Source organism: Mustela putorius, unplaced genomic scaffold (genome assembly GCF_011764305.1).
Source record: "Mustela putorius furo isolate JIRA1106 unplaced genomic scaffold, ASM1176430v1.1 tig00003834_pilon_pilon_pilon, whole genome shotgun sequence".
Lineage (NCBI taxonomy): Eukaryota > Metazoa > Chordata > Mammalia > Carnivora > Mustelidae > Mustela > Mustela putorius.
This window is the reverse complement of record NW_025421987.1, coordinates 81,554,627-81,579,007: the sequence shown is the minus strand read 5'-3', so window position 1 is coordinate 81,579,007 and position 24,381 is coordinate 81,554,627. Positions and strand designations below refer to the sequence as shown.

At 38.2% G+C, this 24,381-nt stretch overlaps 1 long non-coding RNA gene across 1 annotated transcript; it reads right to left on the bottom strand.

The window, feature by feature from the left end:
- Nucleotides 1-618: 618 nt before the first annotated feature.
- Nucleotides 619-7,023, bottom strand: LOC123394353. Its single transcript, XR_006609029.1, has 3 exons — nucleotides 6,869-7,023; nucleotides 3,597-3,669; nucleotides 619-702 (listed from the first exon to the last, which is right to left on the bottom strand). It is a non-coding gene; the product is annotated as an uncharacterized LOC123394353 (long non-coding RNA).
- Nucleotides 7,024-24,381: the final 17,358 nt, after the last annotated feature.

Here is a 24,381-nt window from a genome sequence, read left to right as displayed (position 1 = left end):
TATTATAAGGAATTGGCTTATACAGTTATGAAAATTGAGAAGTCCAAGGATCATAGTCAGCAAGCTGGATTCTAGAGAGAGACAATGGTGTCAATTCCAGCCCATGTCCAAGTTGAAGGCAGAGAACTGATGTCCTAGCTTGAGGATAGTTGGTCAGACAAGGAAATTTTCTCTTACTCTATCTTTTGTTCTATCCAGGCCCTCAGTGGGTTGTATGATACCCATCCTCATTGGGAAGGGTCATCTGATTTACCCATTCTACCAATTTAAATATTAATCTCATCTACAAACAGCCTACACACACACTCAGAATAATGTTTCAAACAAATACCTGGGCACCCTGTAGCCCAGTCAAGTTGACACGTAAAATTAATCACCACAGTGCTCAATAAATTAGAATACATTCAGAGGTGAAAAGAACAGGATGAACCAGGCAAACCAGCTACCTCCTGCTGACATTATGTTCATAAACTCCATGTTAAAAACCCCTAAATGGAAAGTTGTCCACTCACTTCACATCAGCTATATCTGAGATGTCTCTATTGGCAGGTATTGGTTTTCCTTACATTCACAACTACTTCCTCTTTTCCTCTCACCCTCCTTACCTTTCTCCCTTCCTTTCTTCCTTCCTTCCATCCTTCATTCCTTCTTTCCCGAAAAATTTACTGATCACGAGCTGTATATCAGGTATAGTGCTAGGTCCTAGGAATATAGCAGTGAATTACATGAATTAGTTTTACAATTTCTGTGTATACAGTTTCCAGTTTCTATATAAAAGAGATTTAGAAGTAAAAACTTGTTGAAATGAGGCAGAGAACATGTTTTGAGTGTTTTTTGCACACTTGACTCAGCACTGACAAAATTCCAATTATCCATATCAAATAAACATAGGGAAATAATAGAGGGGCGATAGCTACCTTCCCATCCCTTGATGCTACCACTAGTTCCATTCTTTACTCAAGATCTTAAAATCTGGGACGCCTGGGTGGCTCAGTAGGGTAAGCCACTGCCTTCGGCTCAGGTCATGATCTCAGGGTCCTGGGATCGAGTCCCACATCGGGCTCTCTGCTCAGCGGGGAGCCTGCTTCCCTTCCTCTCTCTCTGCCTGCCTTTCTGCCTACTTGTGATTTCTCTCTGTCAAATAAATAAATAAAATCTTTAAAAAAAAAAAAATCTTAAAATCTATTAAGGAAGATAGACATAAACAAATCTATATATCATTGCCAATTGTGATAAGTGCTATGGAGAAACATACAGTATGTTCAAAAGCTTAATTTAGATTGGGATGTATTTTCTTTTAAGAGACACTTAAGCTGAGTCTTGAATGAGGCTGTGTTAGTTTGCTAGGACCGCCACAACAAAATGCCATACACTGGGTGGTTTCAACAACAAAAATTAATTCTCTCACAGCTCTGGAGTTTAGGTATGATTTATTTTCTCCTAAGGCCTTGCTCCTTGGCTTGCAATGGCTATCTTCTCACTGTGTTGTCACATGGTCACATGATCACTCCTTGATCTGTACAACATTCTCTTCTTAAAAGGACACCAGCCAGGGGCACCTGGGTGGCTCAGTGAGTTGGGTCTCTGCCTTCAGCTCAGGTCATGATCTCAGGGTCCTGGGATGGAGCCCTGCATCAGGCTCTCTGCTCCTCGGGGAGCCAGCTTCCCCTTCCCTCTCTCTGCCTGCCTCTAGGGCTACTTGTGATCTTTCTCTCTCTCTCTGTCAAATAAATAAAATCTTAAAAAAAAAAAAAAAAGGACACCAGTCATATTGGATGGAGGCCCACCCATGTAATCTCTTTTTACCGTAATTCCCTCTTTAAAGGCTCTATCTCCAAATACAGTCACATTCTAAGTACTAGAGGTTAGGACTTCAAAATGTGAGTTTTGGGAGGACACAACTCAGCCCATAACAGGAGCCATCCAGGAAAAAGGGATGGAAATGGAGTAGGAAAATACATTGTAGATTTGGTGACAAAGCATAGGGAAGCACTTAACTTCTCCTAACTGCAGATAACTTACATTTTCTTTAGGATTTCTTAGGCAATGGCATTAATAGAAAATGGCCGTGATAGGAGGAGAGGAGGAAAGGTCAGAGAATGAGAGAAAAGTTATGATCTGCTAGTTACTATGGATGGGTGACCAAGCTTATTGGAAGAATAGATTTCTGGCCAGTATCAAGGACACATTTGAGGGAAATGAACAATGTAAGTCAGCCTAGGGTTGTAATTTTTCTCTGCCATCTACTTAGCTGCTTTGGTGAAGGCTCAGCAAAGATGAATGAAGGATTCTTTCAAGATGGGATTTTTCCGGGAAAATGTGATTTAAGAGGAAGTAGTAGTGGTATTGGGCAGTGGAATCCAAGCTAAATATCATGGGGGTGAAGGAAGGTATGGAATAAAGAATGTAAAGGAAGTAGAGAAATCAGTGAATTAGAGAACAGAAATATTTTTAGTGATTTTGCTATTGGATACCTAGAAACACTTGCTTTTCACAGACAATAAGCTCTAATGGACCCTGGTGCCATCTCCACTACAGAACTTGACATACCTCCCCAGAAAGGTTATGCCACTTCAAATCCCTTAATCCAGAGGCTGAAAAGCAACCCCATTATCTTCCTGAATAGCAGGAAAATTCTCATCACTTTGCTGTGTTGGTGAACCAATGACTCCTAGATCCAACTTCCTACCTCTACCCTGCTCTTTGTTCCCCTTTGCTTATCAGTTAAAACAACATCCAAAAGATATCTGAAAGACTACCTTCAGTTACCATAGATTTGAGAAAGCAGAGGTTGGATGCTGAGAAGCCTTGTTCATGCTAAGTATGACTATAGATCTAAATGTGAAATGCTAACAGAAATTCACCACGATCTGCTCTTAAAAAGGATGGAATTCTTTATTTTCAGAATTACGGTTACTCATTATTTAAAGTTTCAGATTTCTCTCTATATTGTAAAGTAAGCAAATGCAAAATTTATTTTGCATAAGTTTGTCAAATAATGCTTGTGACCGAATCAAACAGACTTGATTTAATGACTATAGGGATGGGCCCAGTTCCAACTGCATTAATCGGTAAAATATTTATGACCCATAGTATCATAATATATATGCAAATGTAAGTGAGAGATTAGGTGACTCAGATACCATGACAGTGCCCTGTCTAAGATCAGATTAATTCCTCTAGACCCCATTTTTTAATATTTGGGGCTGAAGACAACTAGACTAAACTCCAGGGAGGAAGCATGAGCTAAAAAGCTGGGGAAACCTCCTCAAGTCTGTGTGCATAAAATCAGCGCTTAGCAGCTCACCTTCAGACAGATACAGCAAAAAATTAAACTGTGTCTTGCCTACTCTATGTACCAGGTCCTTTGACATCCATTATTCTCTTAATCTTAACAACACTGCCAGATAAATGTTTGCTGATTAGAAAACTAAGCTCAACCAGGATCAATGACTTGTCCAAAATCATATGCCCAGTGAACACAGTAAGCCATTGTTCCAACTTAGGTTTATCTGGTTCTTAAAGCTCTTCCCCCCTACCTTTACCTGCTGCCACCCCATGCTTCTTTGAGGATAGCCCATTCCCTGCTTTCATACCTGCTCTTCTGTCTGCCCTAGGATGAACTGCTTCTCCTTCAAGGCTGTTCATATTCCTCATACCTGTTTTCACCTGGATAAAAATATTGGAAGGGACAGGAGATAGTACATATTCAAAATTGTCCACTTGGGCCTCCTTTTTTCTCTTGAGAAAATGGCTGGTTGAAGTAGATAATACTCAATTCTTTTTTTTTTTTTTTTGTTAGTGATGGCTCTGCCAATTCCATTACAAAAGAAAAAGGACACAAGGAACTGACAGATTGGCTAATAATTCTGAATATTAATTTATTTGAGTCTCATTTATTTTATTATAACAATAAATCTAAAATGACTCATTGTGATCATTTTTAAATATTTAACAATGAATAAGATAATAAACCCTAAAAACTGTGGAGTGTTTGTAGGAAAAATAGCGAATAAAATTGGATAATAGGTTAACTAACCCCCAAACTCTGCTGGGCCTTACAAGGCCTTCCTACTAAAAGTATGGCAGTCTTTGAATCCCCTGGAAGCTCATGAGAAATTCAGAATCTCAGGTCCCACCCCAGACCTCCAGAATCAGAATCTGTAGTTTTAATAAGATTCCTACCTTATTTGTACATACATGAAAGTTTAAGAAGCGCTGTTACAACAAATTTACTTTGAGTAGCCAACAAACTCATGAGTGTATATGGATGGAATCGCTCTTGCTGGAGTACTTTTTGAAACAGTAGAAAAAGTAAGAGTTTAGGTGTTAGACAGATTGGTGTCAACACTTACCAGTTTTGTGACTTTGGACAAGTTATTTAAATGTATTTAAGTCTGGGAGTTTTATAAAGATAGGAAAAGGTCAAATGGGGCATAGTGGCAATTAAGAGGAACACCAATGCAAAAAGGCAACAGGAAGGAGAAATGGATTTTGATATAGGATCTGCTACTATGAAGAATTGGAGAGGAAATTTTGAAAAACACTCTTTCACCTGTTACTGGGAATGAATACCTGTAAAATTTGGTTGACAATCAGAGAAAAACAATTATCATATGATCTCCCCGATATAAGGAAGTTGAGAGGCAACCTGGGGGGTTTGGGGAGTAGGAAAAGAATGAATAAAACAAGATGGGATTGGGAGGGAGACAAACTATAAGAGACTCTTAATCTCACAAAACAAACAGGGTTGTGGGATGGAGTGGGGAGGCAGGTAGGGAGAGGGTGGTGGAGTTATAGACATTGGGGAAGGTATGCGCTATGGTGAGTGCTGTGAAGTGTGTAAACCTGGTGATTCACAGACCTGTACCCCTGGTGCTAATAATACATTGTATGTTAATAAAAAATTAAAAATTATTTTAAAAATTTGGTTGACAATTAGGAGTTAGATGTGAGAAATTTTGGCTTTGGTTTTACTATGCTTATTAACTTTAAGCAGTGTACATTTTGAATAAATAGTTATATACCATAGGAAAAGCAGAAATGATAAAACGGAGGTGACTTAAGGATAGACAATCAATTTAATGGAAAAGTTCTTATAAGCAAAACAAAACAAAAAGTCTTACAAAAATGTAACTGCATAATATATTTTTCACTATTACTCTTGTGATCAAATGAGTTGAGTTTTTTTTTCCTGTATCAAAAGTCTGTAAGTCTTTAAAATAAGTCTTTAAAATCTGGTTTGCTAAATTCAATTTTTTTTTTTTTTTAAAGTAGGCTCCACAGAGTTTGAACTCATGGCCCTGAGATCAAGACTTGAGCTGAGATCCAGTCAGACACTTAACTGACTGAGCCACCCACGCACCACACCCCCATTTGCTAAACTCTAATGATTTTTTAAAAAATTTGCCAGGAATATTATCTTTTTCAGGCAGAATAATAGTTTAATGAAAGCATCTCTAATTTCTTTGATCTATTGATATGGTTCCAAAAATGAGGAAATGAAGCAGGGGTTCATTTATTTCAGCATTGATTGGGTGGAACAAAAAGTAAAAAATTGTATTGGAGACAGTATTCAAAAATTTCCCAGACAGGTAATTTTTTTAAGAATTCTCTTGCCAAAATACAGATGCTGCTAATGTTTCTTTGAATAATAACATTGCAGCAAATATTATCAACACAATGTTTATTTTAAAAAAGAAATCAAGACTCATATTAATATATTATAAAATTCTTTTCCCACTCTATCTGACACGGTCTTTGCTCTGTTTTTATTAGAATATCTTGCACAAATGCATTGACTAGACTTCCAAGCATAGATTAATAGATGACTCCAGGATATCATGAAAAAAAAAAGTGTTATCACTATTTGATGTTTATGGGACAAAAATACAATAATATGCAATGTTTTTAATGGAACAGCTTAATTGGGTGAGCCTAGATACTGGCATGACGATTATTGTTTTTCTGACCAATGAAATGAAACCTAATACATTTCAGCAGACCACTGACTATCCTGTGCACAAAAATTAAAAAATAAAATTCCATGGGCGCCTGGGTGGCTCAGTGGGTTAAGCCGCTGCCTTTGGCTCAGGTCATGATCTCAGGGTCCTGGGATCGAGTCCCGCATCGGGCTCTCTGCTCGGCAGGGAGCCTGCTTCCCCCTCTCTCTCTCTGCCTGTCTCTCCATCTACTTGTGATTTCTCTCTGTCAAATAAATAAATAAAATCTTAAAAAAAAAAATAAAATAAAATAAAATAAATAAAAAGTAAAATTCCAGTACACAACACTGGCAACTACACACATAAAGAAAAACAGCAAAAACAACTTTGTGTGACTTAAGGCATTCTGAGATTTTTTTAAAAGCTTCAATTCTAATTTTAGCAAATCATTGTACTTTCTTTACTCCCTGAAAAAAGTTAGAACAGAAAATTGATTTGGATAAAAATGTTATATCAAAACTGGAGAAATCAGGGCAAGATTTATAGCACATATTTCAAAGAAAGTAGAGATTATAGAAATCTAAAAGAATGCATAATTCATGACAAATCTTGGCATATTTGAAATGTCCTTGAATATTAATTGGATACCCAGATAGAAGTTTCTATAAATTCTGTCTTATGATGAGCCTATGGAAAACTTTTTATATTTGTATAATAACTCAGAAGTGCCTTTGAAAAGAGAAAACTGTTCGTTGGGGGATATTCTAATATAAAATATGTGTTTCTATTTAAAGACTAAATTGAAAAGTTGGGAGCACCTCATAAGAATAAGTTCTGAATCGGAGGTACATTTTTTATCATTGAGAAAAGGGGGAAAGATTGTTCAATGATGACTACAAAATTGTTGATACAGGGCTTTAAATTACCTTAATAACAATTGCCATCATTTGTGATTCAGTCATATCCACAGCATAGATGTATCAGTGATATTGCCCCATAAAATCTGTGGACCAAAACCAATCTGGCTGAGAAGACTGCTCCAGTCTTCAAATCTCTATGTGCTCATCAAGTATTTTGAGATGGAGCTGCACCATAACATAAAAAAAAAAAAAAAAAAAAAAAATCAAGTTTAATAAGCTCTATAGGCAAGTAGTAGTTAATGATACAAATTATGCAAATGAAAAACTGTATCCAGAAAGTTGCATATGGTAAAGAAAAATATTTTCAGAAAGGGCAGGTATCTGGAAATATAACTTGTGTAATAATTGACCCTATATCTTTTGGTAATTATATTGTAGATCTGTTAACACCTAAGTAGCATATGTTGAGAAATGACTTAGATGAAAGTGATTGGCAGAAAACAGAAGATTTATTTATTTATTTTTTAAAGATTTTATTTATTTATTTGACAGAGAGAGATCACAAGTAGATGGAGAGGCAGGCAGAGAGAGAGAGGGGGGGAAGCAGGCTTCCCGCTGAGCAGAGAGCCTGATGTGGGACTCGATCCCAGGACCCTGAGATCATGACCTGAGCCGAAGGCAGCAGCTTAACCCACTGAGCCACCAAGGCGCCCCAGAAAACAGAAGATTTAGACAGTTGTCTAGGCTTAAGATTGTATTGTCTATGGCAGAATAATTACTACTATCTAATGCTTATTAAATATTGCTATTTTCCCTTACAATAATAGAGAAACCTCTGTTATAATAAATTATTCCAGGTATTCATATAATTCAAAGTAAATCAAATTCTCTCCAAAATAAAATTTCTGAATGTGAAGACCGAGATCTAATAGCAATCCCCTGCATCATCACAGACATTGCCACATCTTTCATGATGTTGGCCATATCAGTTTTTCAGGGCTGCTAATGAAGTATCACAAACTGGGTGGCTTACAACAGAAATGTGTTCTCTCTCAGTCTAGAAGTATGAAATCAAGGTGTCAGCGGAACCATGATCTCTCTGAAGGCTCTAGGGGAGAATCCTTCTTTGACTCTTCTAGCTTCTGGTGGTTGCTGGCATTCATTGACTTGTGAATGCATCAGTCCAATCTCTGCCTCTGTCTTCAGAGGATCTCCTCTGTTCCAGAATCCAAATTTTTCTCTTCTTCTTAGATACTAGTCAATAGATTAGAGCCCAATCTAATCCATATGACCTTATCTTAACTCAATCACATCGACAGAGACTTTTTTTCCAAATAAAGTCACATTTTGAGGTTCCAGGTTTAAGACTTCAACATATCTTTTGGGGGGACACAACTTAATCCATAATACTGACCTAATGTTATGTAGTCCAGGACTAGTCATTTATTCATTCATTTATAAGTATTTATTGAATATCTCTTATATCAAGCACTGTTATAAACAAAGTAGACCAAATCTTTGCCTTTAAAGAGTTTATGGTCTGCATTCAATCATATCCTATAGCTGTATATACTTTATATTTTAAAATTATATGTAGTTTATAATTTAGCAAAATTTTTTAATCTACATTGCTATGATCAATCTTTAGAAAATCCTGCCATATATGCTGAGTAAATAATAATAGCTACTTCTTTTTTGCAAAGGAAAACTGAGGCTTAGAGAGGTTAAAACTTGTCCCAAACGGCCCATCTGATAGAAGAAAAGTTGGAGCCAGAACTGAGATCAAATGTATTAGCATATAAAATGCTGGGTGGCATCCACTTGCCATTAATAAATAATAAGAAGCATTACTACCTATTAGAGTATTTTTACGGTGTATCATATAGAAATATGATGTAAAAATAAAGGACAATAGCTCACAAAGCAAAATGTGTTCGTTAATTTTGACAAATTTATTTTATTTCTAATTATTCATGATATTCAAGCAAACATGCTGTGGTATATTTTCAAAAAAGCAGTAATACCTTGGTTGTGGCAAGAGGGTGTTACAGATTTTCATTGAGGAATAACGAAGCTAGATTTTAAATGAATTCACATGAATTCCTAGTTACATTGGAACGTCAATTTTAAAAATGATGAAAGGAGTCTTAAAGCTCTTGCCACTCCATCCCACATTCCCTCAACAACAGGTATGTAGAAAGAAAATTACAGCAGTGAAGAATTCAAAGATGTGAGCATGGTGTAGCCATTCTCTGTAATTAATTTAGGTAATTGGTGATATTTTATATATCCTAAACTGTAATAAGTAGTAAAAATATGCCAAGTCTTAATGAACCATCATCTTATCTGATGAGGTAGTCATGGTGGCAGTGGGTATAGTGAGGCAGTTGATAAGCCTAGATTCTATCCCATAATTGTGTGTGGTGTGTTTCAGTCTTTCACACTTGTTTTTGGCACACTCGCTTATGAGAAATGCTTTAGCAGATACATGATTCTTAACCCCCCACAGCAAAGCTGCTGCCAGTGCTGAAACCAACATTGGGAAATAGAGCAGAAGCATTCAAAACTGAAACCAAGGTGATAAAGACACGGACTCGAAATTCATTGTAAAGCAGATGACAAATGGAAACATATCTCACGTTAACAAGTCTCTGCCTTATACAGTAAAAATAACGCTGTGTTAGTGACTCAGTAATAGGGGTGGAGTGGAGAAGGAACTAGAAAGAAACAAAAATCTGGAAAGATAGATTGCTGCTCATGGATAAGCAGAGCACATCCTGATTAATTTAAAGGAAAAAAGAAGTTAAGTGTTTTAATGACAGTGGGTCTTTGTATCATCTGCATACACAAGTCTTCTTATTCCCCCAGTAATTAAAGATTTCCATATGAACAAATTACCTACTTTGGGAATATGCATTTGTATCTTGCAACATGGATTGTTTTTTCATTCTCTTAAAAACAACCAGAGAGGTGCTTTCTTATGAATAATTCATCATCTACTATAGTCTCTGAGGTCATTTTTGTCACTCATGCAGCCATCCAGCCTTTCCCCAACACTGTAGCTGTATGTCATTAGCTGGATCCTCTCATTTCTCACTCATGCCAGGGGATTAAAAAAGATTTTAAGTCCTAATTCCTCATATCTGCAAATCCCTTAGCATAGCTTTTCTATTGGTGTTTTCCCGCCCATAATCCAGTTCCCCTTCTGATAATAACCTTGAGCATAGCCGTTAAACTTTTTGTTCCTTTCCCTTTCTCAGAGGAAGATACTCTAGAGGTGGGAAAATGAAGTGGACCTAGCCAATCATAACTCTCAGAGCTCCTAGAATCAGTGATTCTTCACAGAAAGGGACATGGCTGAAGTCAGGCCAAAAAAAAAAGGTAGCTCTGGGACCTTTGCTAGAATTTGAGGGAAGGGAAAGAAAGCTTTCTTTCTACAGGAATTCCTAAACCAATAGGATATTGCTTGTGGCTGCTAGTGCCATTCTGATGCCTGAAAATAAGCCCAGCTAGAGAAAAGTAGGGGCAAGATACAAAGAGAGAAATATTTCTGAAGTTTCTTTAAGTACCTGGATTCAGCTGTGCCTGGAAAAGACATCTCCCATGGACTTTCAGTTACTTTGGATAACAAATTCCCTTCATGCTTAATCAAGAGTAAGTCAGTTTTCTATTGTTTTCAGCCAAAAGACTTCCAAGTGTGGGGGTCGATTCCACGTTAAAACATGTTAACCCCCTAGGGCCTGCCTGGGCCTACTTAGCCATAGTGACTCCATGTTGCCTAGGTAGACATTTTGTTGTTTAATAAATGCCTCAACAGTTATTGATATCAGTTCCAGGTAACTGTTGCTAAAACACATACCTAAAACAAGGCCATTTTGTTGTTTAATAAACGCCTCAATAGTTACTAGTATCGGTTCCAGGTAACCGTTACTAAAACACACAGGTAGGAGACATCCAATCAGCCAAAGCCACATATGTAGATGTCTGTGATTGTGCCCTATAAAAACTAGCCTGTAAGACCAAGGGGTGTCGCTCTCTTTGGAGGCGGCCCTGGCCGGTCAGTCTGACTTCTAATGCTTGGCATAGAATAAAGCTTTACATAACTTTCACTTTGTCTCAGCCTCATTTCCCTGGCTGGTCAGCCTAACTTCTAATGCTTGGCACATAAGGCGGCTTTGCGTAACTTTGTCTCAGTCTTGTTCCTTTGATAATGGACCCAACACCAAGTACTCAAGTATTTAGGACCCAGAACAATTAGCCTCAAGTTCCTTAACTCTTTGCTCCAAAGCTCTATATACCATCTGCTGTTTCTGGTCCTACCATGCTCTCCCTATCAGAATCATATTGACCTGGGTAGGAAAAGGAGAAGTATTATTTAGAAAGATAATTTTTATAAAGATATTTCATACTTGTCCCAAAAATATCAATCAAAATAATCACATTTGAAGCAAAAAGTATAAGACATCTGGTCGTCTCCCTCCTCGCCTTATTCCACTTCAGCCTGCCCTTATCCAGATACTTTAAGTTCAAATACAAACATGTGTATCTGTGCAATTATGTTGGGTGTTGGACAAGGGATATAAATTTAAAAGCATGAAAACAGCAATTAAACACAGGAGGTATATCCACATTTACTAGTGTCATAATATTACAAAGTTTTAAAAATAGAACTTTCATGTAAATAGTATGATCCTGCCTTAAGAATCACCGCAAAGCAGCCTCTTCCATAAGCCCCTTCTCACCCCTCAGAGAATTTGAGACATTATGTTCTCTTCTCTAGTTCTTTACTTGTTTATTTACTTAATTGTGCTTCACATTGCAGATAGCTGCCTACACCTGTTTTACTCATCTTTGGATGGTAAGCACTTTGAAGGCAAGGAATGAGTTTGACTCGTCTTTGTATCGCCAAAATTTAGTTTGGTGATTAATTTATGTTTTTAGGTGAATTAGTGAGCAAGTGGATGATAAATAAGTGATAAGAGATCTCTTTGAAAGTATTCTCTTAGGCTGAATTTTAAAAATAGCTTTGCAGACATTCTCCTGTATTTTAAATTAAGGATATCTTTTCAGAGTTCCTCTTACACTAGCAGAAATCAGACAAGTGATGAGCATGCCTTTAGTTTCAATTCTTTGGGGACAGCAAGCACTTATCTGAGTTTATCTCATCCTTTCACTACAGAACAATGACAAGAAAAGGGGAAAATCAGCTAAGATGCAAATGTGATATTCCCTGGAATTCTTGATATGGACTTCAATTAGTTAACTAGATCTTTTAACCTGGACCCTGTGGTGTTCTAACCTTAATCCTGTGCCCCAGAGAGTAAAGAGCTCTTGGCTTTTCCTGGGACTGAATCTCTACCTAGTAATTTATACCTCCCCCCTGCCTTCATTCCCTCTTAAGTGTTCTAAGGTTTGGAACTGGAACCCAAGTTTCAGACGTAAGGATGATGACAGTTCAGCAGCTACAGATTTTTACCTGCTTGCTCTGACTTCCAAATATTGCTAGTTCCTAGACCCCATCAACCTGGCTCTGTAAGTTCTTGTTTAATCTTCTACAGACTTACTGCTGTATTGTATTGCCAACTACTCCAGTTTGTCCTCCACCTTATAAAGGAGGAGATGTAGCCTAATGCTAAATAATAAATGTTGAGTAAAGCCTACATCCAAATCCCAGTTTTGTTGCCTAACAGCTATGTGATCTTCAGTGGGTTACTTAATTTCTCTGCACCCGCATTTCCTGTAAAATGGGATTTATAATTATATGTACCTTATAGATCCTATAAAGGGTGGTTTTAGTGCCACTTTCATCTGCATTTATTTTTCCCTTGTCCCAGTTACTTGTCTCATCTCCATCTCCTCCTTTTCATGATACTCCAGCAAACATCCTCTGTGCTCTTACCAATATCATAGTTAGCAAGTAGTCTACAAGGTTTCTAGGCCCTCTTGCCAAACTTCTTATGCAAGTGACCTTATGCAAAATGGCTGGGAAGTTGGGAGGAAGAGAAAGCTATTATTATTATTATTTTTTTTTTGCTTCTGATGGTGCATCCAGCAGCGTCAGCTGTCAGTTCTGGGCTACAAGAGAATCTACGGCCGTTTCTGGAGTATTCAGCAGGACTGCAGACTCAGCGGATGTTGCTTTGTCCCAATGACGGCAGTGATGAGCATGCCTACAGCAATGGTCATGCCTACAGCATGTATATCTGTTACCATTTCCCAAAAGTTAAGAACATACACTTATGCACATACAGGGTGAACATTATCAAATATTTTATTCAATTTAGTCACTAATCAGATAATCAGCAAGGTGGTAGGGCTGGTACAAAAGAGAGAATCAGAAAATGGAGTGTTATGTAGTCAGTCACACAAAAGAATAATTAAATGAATTTTCTAATAGATACAAAATGCCTACAAGGCAGTAAACTACATCCCTCGGTGTTATCTTTGCAAATGGACAGGAATTATTTGCATGCCTATCAGGTAAAAATCTACAAATTAATATGTAACATGTATCTTCACTAAGTCTGAACAAAGTACCTTCTAAATATCCTCGGGTGAATTTGTTAAAAAGTCTCCTCATAAGATAGTGAAAAAAAATATATGCTGCCAAATTTTTCCCCTCACAAATTGTTGGAAAATGCTTTTCAACAGAAATAGAAAAAAAAAAATGGTGCTCCTGTTATGCAAATAAATCTTCAGGACAAAGCCACCCTCCTCCACCCACCTATAACCAGATTATTACCCAGAAAATTCTTCAAACAGATAAGCTTGAGTCGTCACTGCTTAAATGAAATATGGAGTATTAATGTACATTTATTTAGTGCGTGGTCACTAATAAGTGATAGTACTAATGCTTGCCACTGTTATTCTTTTTTAAAGCAAAAAACAGGAATTTACTGGCTCACATAACTGAAAAGTCCATAGAGATATACTAGCTTCAGGCATGGTTAGCTCCAGGGGCACAAACATTGTCATTAGACTCAAGTCTCTCCAACATTGGGCTCTGTCCTGGCTTCATTCTCTGTCTCATTTGATATTGTGGGCCCTATTGGTTTGAGCTCTTCATACTACAAAGCCAAGCAAACTTAGTAAAGAGATTTTCTGAGCTTCTCCTCTACGGTTCAGTAAAACTCCTAGGGTTGAGTATCACTGGACCAACTTGGATTACATGACCATTCCAGAACCAATCATTATGATGAAAGAGATGGACTTGCTGATTGATCAGGTCTGAATTACATGTCCACCCATGAAGCTTAAAGTTAGGCAAGACTGTCTGAACCATGTGGAGTAAAGATAGGGAGACGTAGTTCCAAGAGACATCACAGAGTTGTCACAAAGAGGTGGAATGGATGCCGGTCAATCAAAAATAACCGATGTCAATATGACCAGGTACTGAAAAAGTTAGGTCTCTGTTCAGTAACAGCTGGCATTTGGCCACTGTTATTTTTTTATTATACATGAATAATCAATTAGAATTTAGAGCTGTTTCTCCCATCTCTGCTTCACTGTAATGGTTAACCCTGTTTTTAGGACCTGAGCCCTCTTAGGCTGTTCAGTTTATTCTAGTTAGTCATGCCATGTCCTGGAATATCACGTGGATGAACATAACAGTAATTGGTAACTTTTCTTAAGTAGTTAGATTGGCACAGAAAGAATCACTATCTCATTCATTTTGTCATTTTGCTGAGTCTTTAAGAAATTCAACTGTAAAACCAGTACCAGATGGAGGAACTATGGTTAGGATTGTATTGTGCATTTGCCCAGAGACAATTATCTTCTAAGTTGGCCATGCTGCTCCATCTTCTAACTACATTTGTACAGCACTGGAATTAGCTCCATAATATCTAGTAAAACATGGATACAAACAGTATAGCATCTGCAACACATTCTTGTTTGCCTAGTAAGGAAGGGTCATTAACTGGGGCACCTGGGTGGCTCAGTGGGTTAAAAGCCTCTGCCTTCAGCTCAGGTCATGATCCCAGGATCCTGGAATTGAGGCCCATATCAGGTTCTCTGCTCAGTGGGGAGCCTGCTTCCCCCTCTCTCTCTGCCTGCCTCTCTGCCTACTTGTGATCTCTCTCTGTCAAATAAATAAATAAAATCTTAAAAAAAAAAAAAAAAGGAAGGGTCATTAACTTTGGATTGGAAATATTCAAAAAACTTTTAAAAACTCTTAACCCATGATTCTGTATTTAATTCAGGTGGACTGACTCAATGTGGATATAAAGAAATGTATTAAGTGATAAGAAACAACTCAACTCTCTGAATTGAATTAAAGAATGTTGGCCATTCTTCTCTTACAATTTATTTCAGGGTATTTGAAGTCATCAGCACTTTACTTTTAGTCTCACTCTAATAATTTCTTAGACCCTTTGTCCCTTATCAGTTCAGCCTGCGTGAATACATTTAATCACCATCTGAGGCTTTGATGTTTGTGTGTATGACCTTCAGTCCTGGATTTGACCAGTTCCATTCCTAATCAGGCATATTATTCAATGAACCAAAGATTTCCATTTAGGGAGTTTAGCACTAGATTTGCTTGATGTTGATTTCACCCTGATACATAACAATGTTTCTAGCACTCACAGCAATACCAACAACTAAACCTCAAATTCGGCTGCCTGCTTGATTTCCGACTTCCTTGCTTCTCAGAATTTGAGATTTGATGCTTAACCCAGTACTGTTGCTAGCTAGTTCCCTTTCTATACAGACAGACTTGCTGTAATTCAACTATTTTCCTGGGTTGGGAATAATGTGCTGATAACTGTGTTCATTCCTCACTGGCCTACGGTAAGACAAAACCAAACCAAACAACAACACTTATCTTTCCAGTTTGTTTTCTGGACCATTCTTATTTGAGACATACCTGTGACCATCCTTTGCCTGCCAATGGATTTCCATGCTTGTTATTTTGATCAACCCTGAAGCATCTCTGTGGTGACTCACTGGCTCTGACCCCTTTTTGTTCCCTTGCATGAACAGTAAAGTTCTGATGACATTGATGATTTCCAAAGGGAGAAGAAGAGCAATAGTGATTGTACACTGTTTAATGGTATGTCTTAAATAGGGTTACCAAGGTAATATAAATGAATGATCCGAGCCAGATAAGGAGTTGAAGACCAAAGTGCTATATAACTCTAGGGACCATCACTTACCGAATATCCATGTGGATAGCATCTCCTTGACTCATGCAGAGTGGTGGTCTTGAGGGGACTCATATGCCACACACGATTATTGCCCATTCACTTTTACAAGAAACTCAGGAATTTTTTTTAAATCTCACAATTTTTTAAATGTTTGCAATTTGTTCAAAATGTTTATAGTACTGTGCTGGCAGAAAATGTGTCAGTCAGCAGCATTTGGCCCATACACTAGTAGTGTGTGAGTCAGTCCCTGAATGGCCTCTAGAACAGAAGATTGTGGGACAAGAGGCAAGTTACATTCTTCAAATATTCTCCTTTTGTCATGTTGGAAAATTATAAGCATATTCTAATATTCTCTGGTAATCTTCCTTGAGTAAGATTTTTCTTATTGTATTCTTATATTCATCAACATTTTTGTAAAGAGGAAAATTTTGTTTTTCAATTAGTCATTCAACATAGGTAATTGCTCCTTTAGGCACCTGAGTGGCTCAGTGGGTTAAGCCTCTGCCTTCAGATCTGGTCATGATCTCAGGGTCCTGGAATCGAGGCCCACATTGGGCTCTCTGCTCAGCAGGGAGCTGGCTTCCCCCTCTCTGCCTACTTGTGACCTCTCTGTCAAATAAATAGTCTTTTTTAAAAAATTGCTCCATTAGGTTTATGCAGTATCATATCAACCGTCAATATAGTTTAGTTATCATATTTTGACCAAAAACTCTTTGCATAGGGGTGTTTGTGATATTGTGATAGAACCATTAATGAATTTTGACTGGTTGAATTTGTTTCAATTTGACTTTCTTGTAAAGTCTGAGAGTCATACATTTATAAGACTATGGATTACATAAACCATGTGTAGAGAGAAGTAATACTGTAAAGTTTTAGGTCTAATATTAGATTCATAGTCAAACAGTGTCTTCACACTTGGGGCCCTAAAGTAGTTTTTGAGTTTTCCTCCAAAGTACCCCTAAATGCCATGGGTCTGGGGGTGTCGGCCCATAATTGCTTCCCTCAAGCTTAAAATACCTTTGCCATTTCATATTTTACCTATAAAAATAATATGAGTTTTGCCTTATAATCCATAAGATAACTGTGTGCAATCAGATAACCATATATAAAATAGATGTACTCAGAATTTAGGAATAAAAGAGCTTAGGTGTAGGATTTTTCCTGAGGAAAAAAGAATGTTCTCATTCTCTACTATACTGAAAAGATTGCTAGAGCATGACGTAGGGAACCAGATATTAAGTGAAATAAAATTGTCCCCTTTCAACACTTAGATCTTACAGCTATCCATGCACAGGGACACCTAATATGAATTAGCATATTTCTGCTGGGAATCAGTGGTGACAGAGGTGTAGTACAGTTTCCTGGTCACTAAATATATCTCAATATTCAAAACTTTCTGGGGGAAGCCAAATTGAAGAAGGATTAAAAATTTCTCCAAAGAACCAATGAACTCTTTTTGGTTCTGAACTTCAAAACTATTTTTTAAAAATCCTTATTGGATTAGGATAGCCCCAACACAGGTCTGCCGGTGGGAAGCCTACCAAAGGCACTGTTATCCAAGGATAAGCTACCATGAGGAGAAAGGAAGGTAAATTAAGCATAGACTTTTTGGGGAAAGGCTGTTTTCAGCACTACCTTTGGCTGGAATTGGAAAGCTTGTCCAGATTTATCTGCCAGGCACGGAGTCATGTTTTGGGGATCAATGGCTGAATTTAGAAGCAAAAACTAAGATAGCAATAACAGCAGTAACTTTGGGAGCCAAATATGAGGTACCTCTGCACCCTGTGCCAGCAAGGATGTCACTGTGCCTGGACAAGCACCTATGAGATGAGGGTTCCACAGCTACATGTATGGCAGTGTCCAAACCAATGGTGCTAGCAGATTAATTGGACTTTCTATTTTTCTTTGTTTGGCATTTTAAGAAGGAATTAATCCCTATGGACAGAGTAGGCCCTGGAGTTCTTAAATATTTGAGTCAGAGGAGGGATGCAAAACATAAATAATTAACTTGAACTGCATTTATACTGTAAACTAATAAAGCAGATCATGTCAGTTACTTGTGAAAGACCTGAGTAAACTCCAGTTATGGGACCAAACTGCACTTAACCACATGCCAGTCTGGAAGGGAGAAGGCATATGCCTGGAGAGAGATCAAAGGTTTCTTTTCCAAAAGCCCAAAATCCTGGACTCAGAGAAGTACCTGGGATTCTTGGAAGAATCTGTTTAGAAGAATAGAGCAGTACCCCTCTGCTGAATCCAGATCAAGGGAGGGCATCCAGAACAAACAGGGCATCAATAGAGTGCAAGGCTGCAGAAGCAGTTGGCTCAGGGAGACAGACAAAAAGCAGCTGCACTAAGCATCTATGGTAAGGGTTGACAACAGTAGCTGCACAGAGGTACCTCGGCCAAGTTCTTAGAGATCCAGTCTCCAGGGCTATGTTTGTGTTGTCCTCCATCCTCAAGAAAGAATATTTGAGATCTGCATCAACCAGTGAAGGGCTGGAGCAGACAAGGACTCACCCTGTGAATGTGAGTGAGCCCCCTTAGAATCCTTGGACATAACAGAAATGCCACTAGAAAAGCCTGGGCATCTTGATAGAGTGGATCCCAGAGCAGTCATACTCCAAGCTAATAAATCTAGGCATTCCAGTGATACATCTTATTAGTATGAAATGTCTTCATCTAAAGAGTCTACTAATAAAGAGCAAAAATTTAGCTAAGTAAATTAAAAGACCAACCTGGCTTTATTAAACAGTTCACGAATCAGGCATCATCCCCTCTAGCAAATAAAAAGGAGTTCCAAGGAACTATACAAAAATGGAAGGTTTTTAAAGGCAGAGCAAGAGTGGAGAGAAGGAAACTTTTAGCAATGAATGCATTGTCTCAGGGAAGGTCACCCGCTTAAGGGGTATGGAAAGAGCCTATTAGTGGATTACTCACCTCCTACAATTGATTAGGCAATTTCAGTTTGGCTGGTTAAAGGTCACATTTCTGGAGGAAGGGGTAGAAACTGCAATTAAGTTAGGTATTAAGTCTTAGTTTGCTGATATGGAGACGTAACCTAAGTGGCTCCATTTTGGGTCTGTGGTTTTCTTTTTTAATATTCCCCCTGTTTTGGTTTTTGGTGGTTTTTGTTTGTTTGTTTGTTTTTTTTTAAACAATTCCCCTGTTTTAATGACTCTCAGCTTAACTGAGACGTATGATCAAAGGTATTAGTGCAACTCTCAGCTACTGATCTGTAGTTCTCACAGCTTCTGAGAAATTTGGTTGATCCTCTGTGTGATATTAACAGGCCATGACTACGGCTTACATCCTCTTCATTCCTTTTTTGATGTTCCAGTCTTAAGATGATCATTTACTTGGTGGTTAGCAGCTGCGAACATGCAATTAAAATTTTTGAGAGAACATAACACTCCAAGGAGATTTTTATGATTATAAGCAAGATAATTTTCAGTGTTCTGAGTGCACTTCAGAGCCATGGTTTTCAACCTTCACTCATGATTGAGGGTGTTAGAGATAGTGATCATTTCAAGAAGTTAGTAAGATGTTCATTAATGCTTGTCTGATCTGCCCAGTAAAGTGGATATCTCAATGCTGGAAATTATGGAAATGTATACCCCAAGTGGGAAACCCATTTTCTAACAGTTTCTTTGCCACTGTTTGGGCATCAGCTTTGTGGCAGGGGAAGACTTCAATCCATCTGGAAAACATACTTATAAAAACAAGAACATATTGATAATCCATTCCAGAAGACGACTGACTGAAGGCCATCAGCAATTGTTCAGAGGGTCTCCAGGGAGGAGGTTTAAAGCCCCTGGGAACAAAAATAGTTTCACTAGGATTATGGACCTGAGACCAGGTCACATTGACCATTTTTGCAATTTTATATGTATTCCTGCCACTGTTTATTTATAATTTGAGTCATCTTAAATGTGATAGATTTCACATTTGAAATCTTCAAACCTTCACCCATGACAGGTGAAGGAATGTGAAAACCAAAAAATGGGGTTTGCTGAGGAGCCAGGAAGAATCAAATGGCCGTCTTGGTTTGCAAAATGTGTTGTATTTACAAACCATTGTTTGCCTCATATTATTTCTCTAATTTTGGAACAGACTGTGGCCATGTCACAAGGACATCAGGATGGCAAACATCTGGTAACAAGAGGTAATTTTTTGTAGAAGCAGAAAGGAATTCATCCACACATGCCATAACCTTTACAGATTATGTTGCTGTGGCCTTTACATGACTGTCAGCTAGAACATTTCCCTGATAGTCAGAGTCAGTCTTTACAGTGTGAACCTCGGTTTTGATGACAGCATTTTCAGAAGGTACTTGTCTATTGCAGATTAAGGTCCCAGTAGGTGTAAGAAAACCCCTTTGTTTCCATAACATTCCCAAACCATGGATCGTCCCAAAGACGTATCAGCTATCAACACAAATAGTACCAATTTGCCCTTTTGATAACTGGCATGTTCTGGTAAGGACAAGGAGCTCTGCTCATTGTGCTGATTTAGTTTGTAGGAGATTTCCCCTCTCAAGGAACTCATATTGGATGGCAACAATATAATCACCCTGGAAATACCCTTTTTCATTTTTACAGTATGAACCATTAATTAAAAAAATTAGATCAGGATCACTCAAAGTCATAAATCAGAATGTGGTGTTATAAAATGGGATGTCATGGAGCTCACCTCATCAGACAGGGGTGGTAATATGACAAAATTAAGAACATTGCGTTGTTTAAGATGTAGATTATGTGGTGAAAGCAGAAGGATCTCTTATGGGGTTAGTCTGCTCTCAGAGAAATGTTGAGTTGATTCAGAGCTAAGAAGACTTTGGACAGGGTGTGGAATTTTCAAATAAATGTCACATTCTAAGGTTAGATCTACTGAGGCTTTGCAGCTGTGGCTATCACCTTAAGGCAAGTCAGATATGTACAAGCAGCCAAATCAAGTTGTACACTGTAATAGGCGACATACCTATGTTTATTGCCACATGCTTGCATGAGCATTCTCTGGGCTTTGTTATCCTCTTCATGTACAGATATGGTGAAGTATTGTGAATACTCAGGTAGCCCCAGAGTAGGCAGCTTTTTTTTTTTTTTTTTTAAGACTTGTTTTAGTCTTATAAAGGCCTGTTCATATTTATCTTCCCAGGGAAGAGACTTGGGGATTGAAATTTTAGTAAATTCACAATGTGGGAAAACAAACAGAAAAATTAGGAGCCCATGGTTTGCAATAGCCGGTTACATTTAGAAATCCACAAAGCTGTCACTTCATTGTGGGTCTAGGAAATTCCTGAATTAGCTTAATCCTTTTTGGAGATAGCTGGACTCCTTCAGCATTTACAGTGTGACCTAGGTAACGAACAGTGTCCATAGATAATTATAATTTCTCTTTAGATACTTTAATGTCTTTTTTTAGCTAACCATTGTAACAAATAAATGGAATCTTTTATGAACCCCTCTTTGGGTAACTAGCAAGAGATCACCCATACATTGTAAACTGTTTGATTTCCCGCGGAACTGGAGGGTACTTAACTCTTGGTAGAGCATTTGGCAGAAATAAGAAGGAGCCTCAGTGAAACCCTTCAGGCATAACTGTCCAGGATGTTTTGTTGATTGTAAAGGCAAATAGGTATTGACTCTTGGAATCTAAAGGAATGCTGAAAATGGCCAAACCAAAATCTACAGCAGTGAACCTTTTGAGTGGGACTTGTGCTATGACTTGTGACAAACGGATGTTCATATTTGGAACAGTTGGGAAATGAGGAGTAACTATCTTGATGATAGCTCTTAGGTCTTTGACAAATTATTATCCCATCCTATTCGTTTTTCAGACTAGTAAAATCTGTATGTTACAGGGGCTGGTGCAGGGAATGATTAACCCCTGGGTGATTAGTTCTTCTATTACTGGTAGAAGGCCTTGTATGACTTCAGGCTTTCATGGATATTGAAGCAATTTGGTAAGAGATTTAGTCATATTTCTCTAAATTCTTACAGGCTCTGCATTTTTTTATTCTCCCAATATCAGTATTGGAAGGAAGTATGGATTTTGGGGCACCTCAGTTAAATTAGGGAACTTTTATTGGAATTCTTCTATATCAAGGACAGGAAATGCTAAGGTGAGGACTGCATTGGAGGCAAACTGTACCAGCTCTTTTAATTTAGAAAGGAAATCTCTACCTAATAGATTAGAGCTGTATCACATAGCAAAGAAGAATGTTTTCCAATAAAAGATCCCAAAGTCATTTGTACTGGTTGAGAGAGAAATTCTCTCTGACCTTTATTATGACCACCATGGGAGCCTTTGTACCCCAAGGGATTTGTTGTCTTATGAGAGTGGGGTTTAAAGTAGAAAGTTCAGCCCTAGTGTCTACTGGAATTTGGCAAGGGTTTCCGCTAATTTTGTTTAGTTTTCCTTTGGCTGTTTAAAGGTAGTAGTTTACCAGAGACTCCCTTAGAACTCTACCAGTTTTAGAAGGGTCTTATGTAGGAGCCTTTCTTTGGGAACAGTCAACTGAATGTTAAGGAAATTTTATAGGACATTTGTAGACAATTTTTTCTCCTTTGCATCAACAGATTACAATTGAGACATCAGCCTCTGGGTCAGCTTTTAGATGTTGGACCCCTGTTGGGTGTGTGCTGTGGGAGGCCCAGGTACTATCTGAAGTCTTTGACCCTGGAGCTGTTGTAGCTATAAGGCCATTAGTCTGTCAGTCCTTTGTTTATGATTGTGGTCCAAAGCCCTTTCAAATTATTCTGTAATCATCCCAAATTCAGTCAGGCTGGTGGCCTTTCATCCTCTTTTCTGTCTTTTTAACAACCCCCTAATCTCAGGAGACAATCCATTTACCATAGGGCAGCTAGAGCAGGTAGAGTGATTCCAGAATGCTACAGGAAGAGAGCTTCCAAATGGACTTTAAAGTCAGCCACAGATTCATCTTTCATTTGTTTGCATATGGAATAACAGACTAATCAGAAGGGGCAGAGAAGACTCTAGGAGAGGCTTGTAAAAAGGCATTTTCTATTATGCAACCCCTTTCCTGTTGAGAGTCTTATTTATTTGGGGTTTTACTTATTTTACTACCTATTTCCATTTTGGGGCCTCCCTAGGTCCTACCAACTTTTGCACAAGCTGATAAAGATCTACAGCCCAGGGTCATAGGCATTGATAATGATTGTAAATTCTTTAAGTAACTATTAGGCTTTCTCTCTAGGTTTGGGAAATTCTTTAGCTATTGTTCTTAGTTCAGTCTTCTACTGAGAGGTGAAAAGATACCTGAAGAGGTGCATTTCAACCTTGCCTAGTTTTATCTTAAAACATAACTGTTTAATAGTCTCTTCAGAGTGGAAAGATGGTTCAGATAGAGAATTAGTAAAACATAAGTCCTTAGGTAAAGAAGGGTAGAGGCGAGCAGTAAGAGTCACATCAGTCCTATTGTCTTTTGTTTTAGCTACCTCTTGTGTCTTTAATTTTTCATTAGCCTTCTGTAATGAGTCTTTTTTTTTTTTTAAAGATTTTATTTATCCATCTGACAGAGAGAAATCACAAGTAGACAGAGAGGCAGGCAGAGAGAGAGAGAGGGAAGCAGGCTCCCTCTGAGCAGAGAGCCCGATGTGGGACTCGATCCCAGGACCCCGAGATCATGACCTGAGCCGAAGGCAGCAGCCTAACCCACTGAGCCACCCAGGCGCCCCTGTAATGAGTCTTTTAATGAAGCTATTTTAGAATCTTGAAGCCTTTTGGGAACTTCTGCATACCAATTAAAATAGGTATCACATTCTATTTGTTTAATCTGGGAACACTTACTTTCCAGTGCTCTTCTTGAATGAACAGTCTTGTTTAATTGAAACATTCTCCACACTGACTATTGTAATTCTAGATTGTTTTCAGTAAATTTTGCCATTTTTGTGATATTCACAGCTTCAAAGACCATAGTTTTTAGACATAAATAAGCAAGTGTGCTGGAAGGTGGTATGCTTAACTTTAGCATTTAAAGTTCCCATTAGCTTAGTCTTTGGGTTTCTCAGAGTCAAGCTAAAACCTAAAAGGGATGTGCCTCTGGGTTGGGGATTGTACAACAAGTGTACCTGGTTGCATGGAAGTTGTCTTGAGGGTGGCAGGTGACCTGGTGTCAATCTAACATGTTCCATGTCCAACTTATTCTGTCATGGCAATCTTCGAGTTAGGTAGTAAGTGATGTAATAGCTCTTAAATGCTCAACCCATGACCATCAATTTTTTCAGCTCTTTGGCCTCTGAGATCCACACTAGCAATAGTCTTTATTCACACAAAACAGGACAAATGTATACCTCAACACACTAGCAGTAACAAAAAGATGTTACTGTGGACTGAAAGGCCGTGCACATGACCAGCAATCCCCAGAGTGGACTAAACCAAAAGACTCCAGTAAATGGGGACTGTGAACTG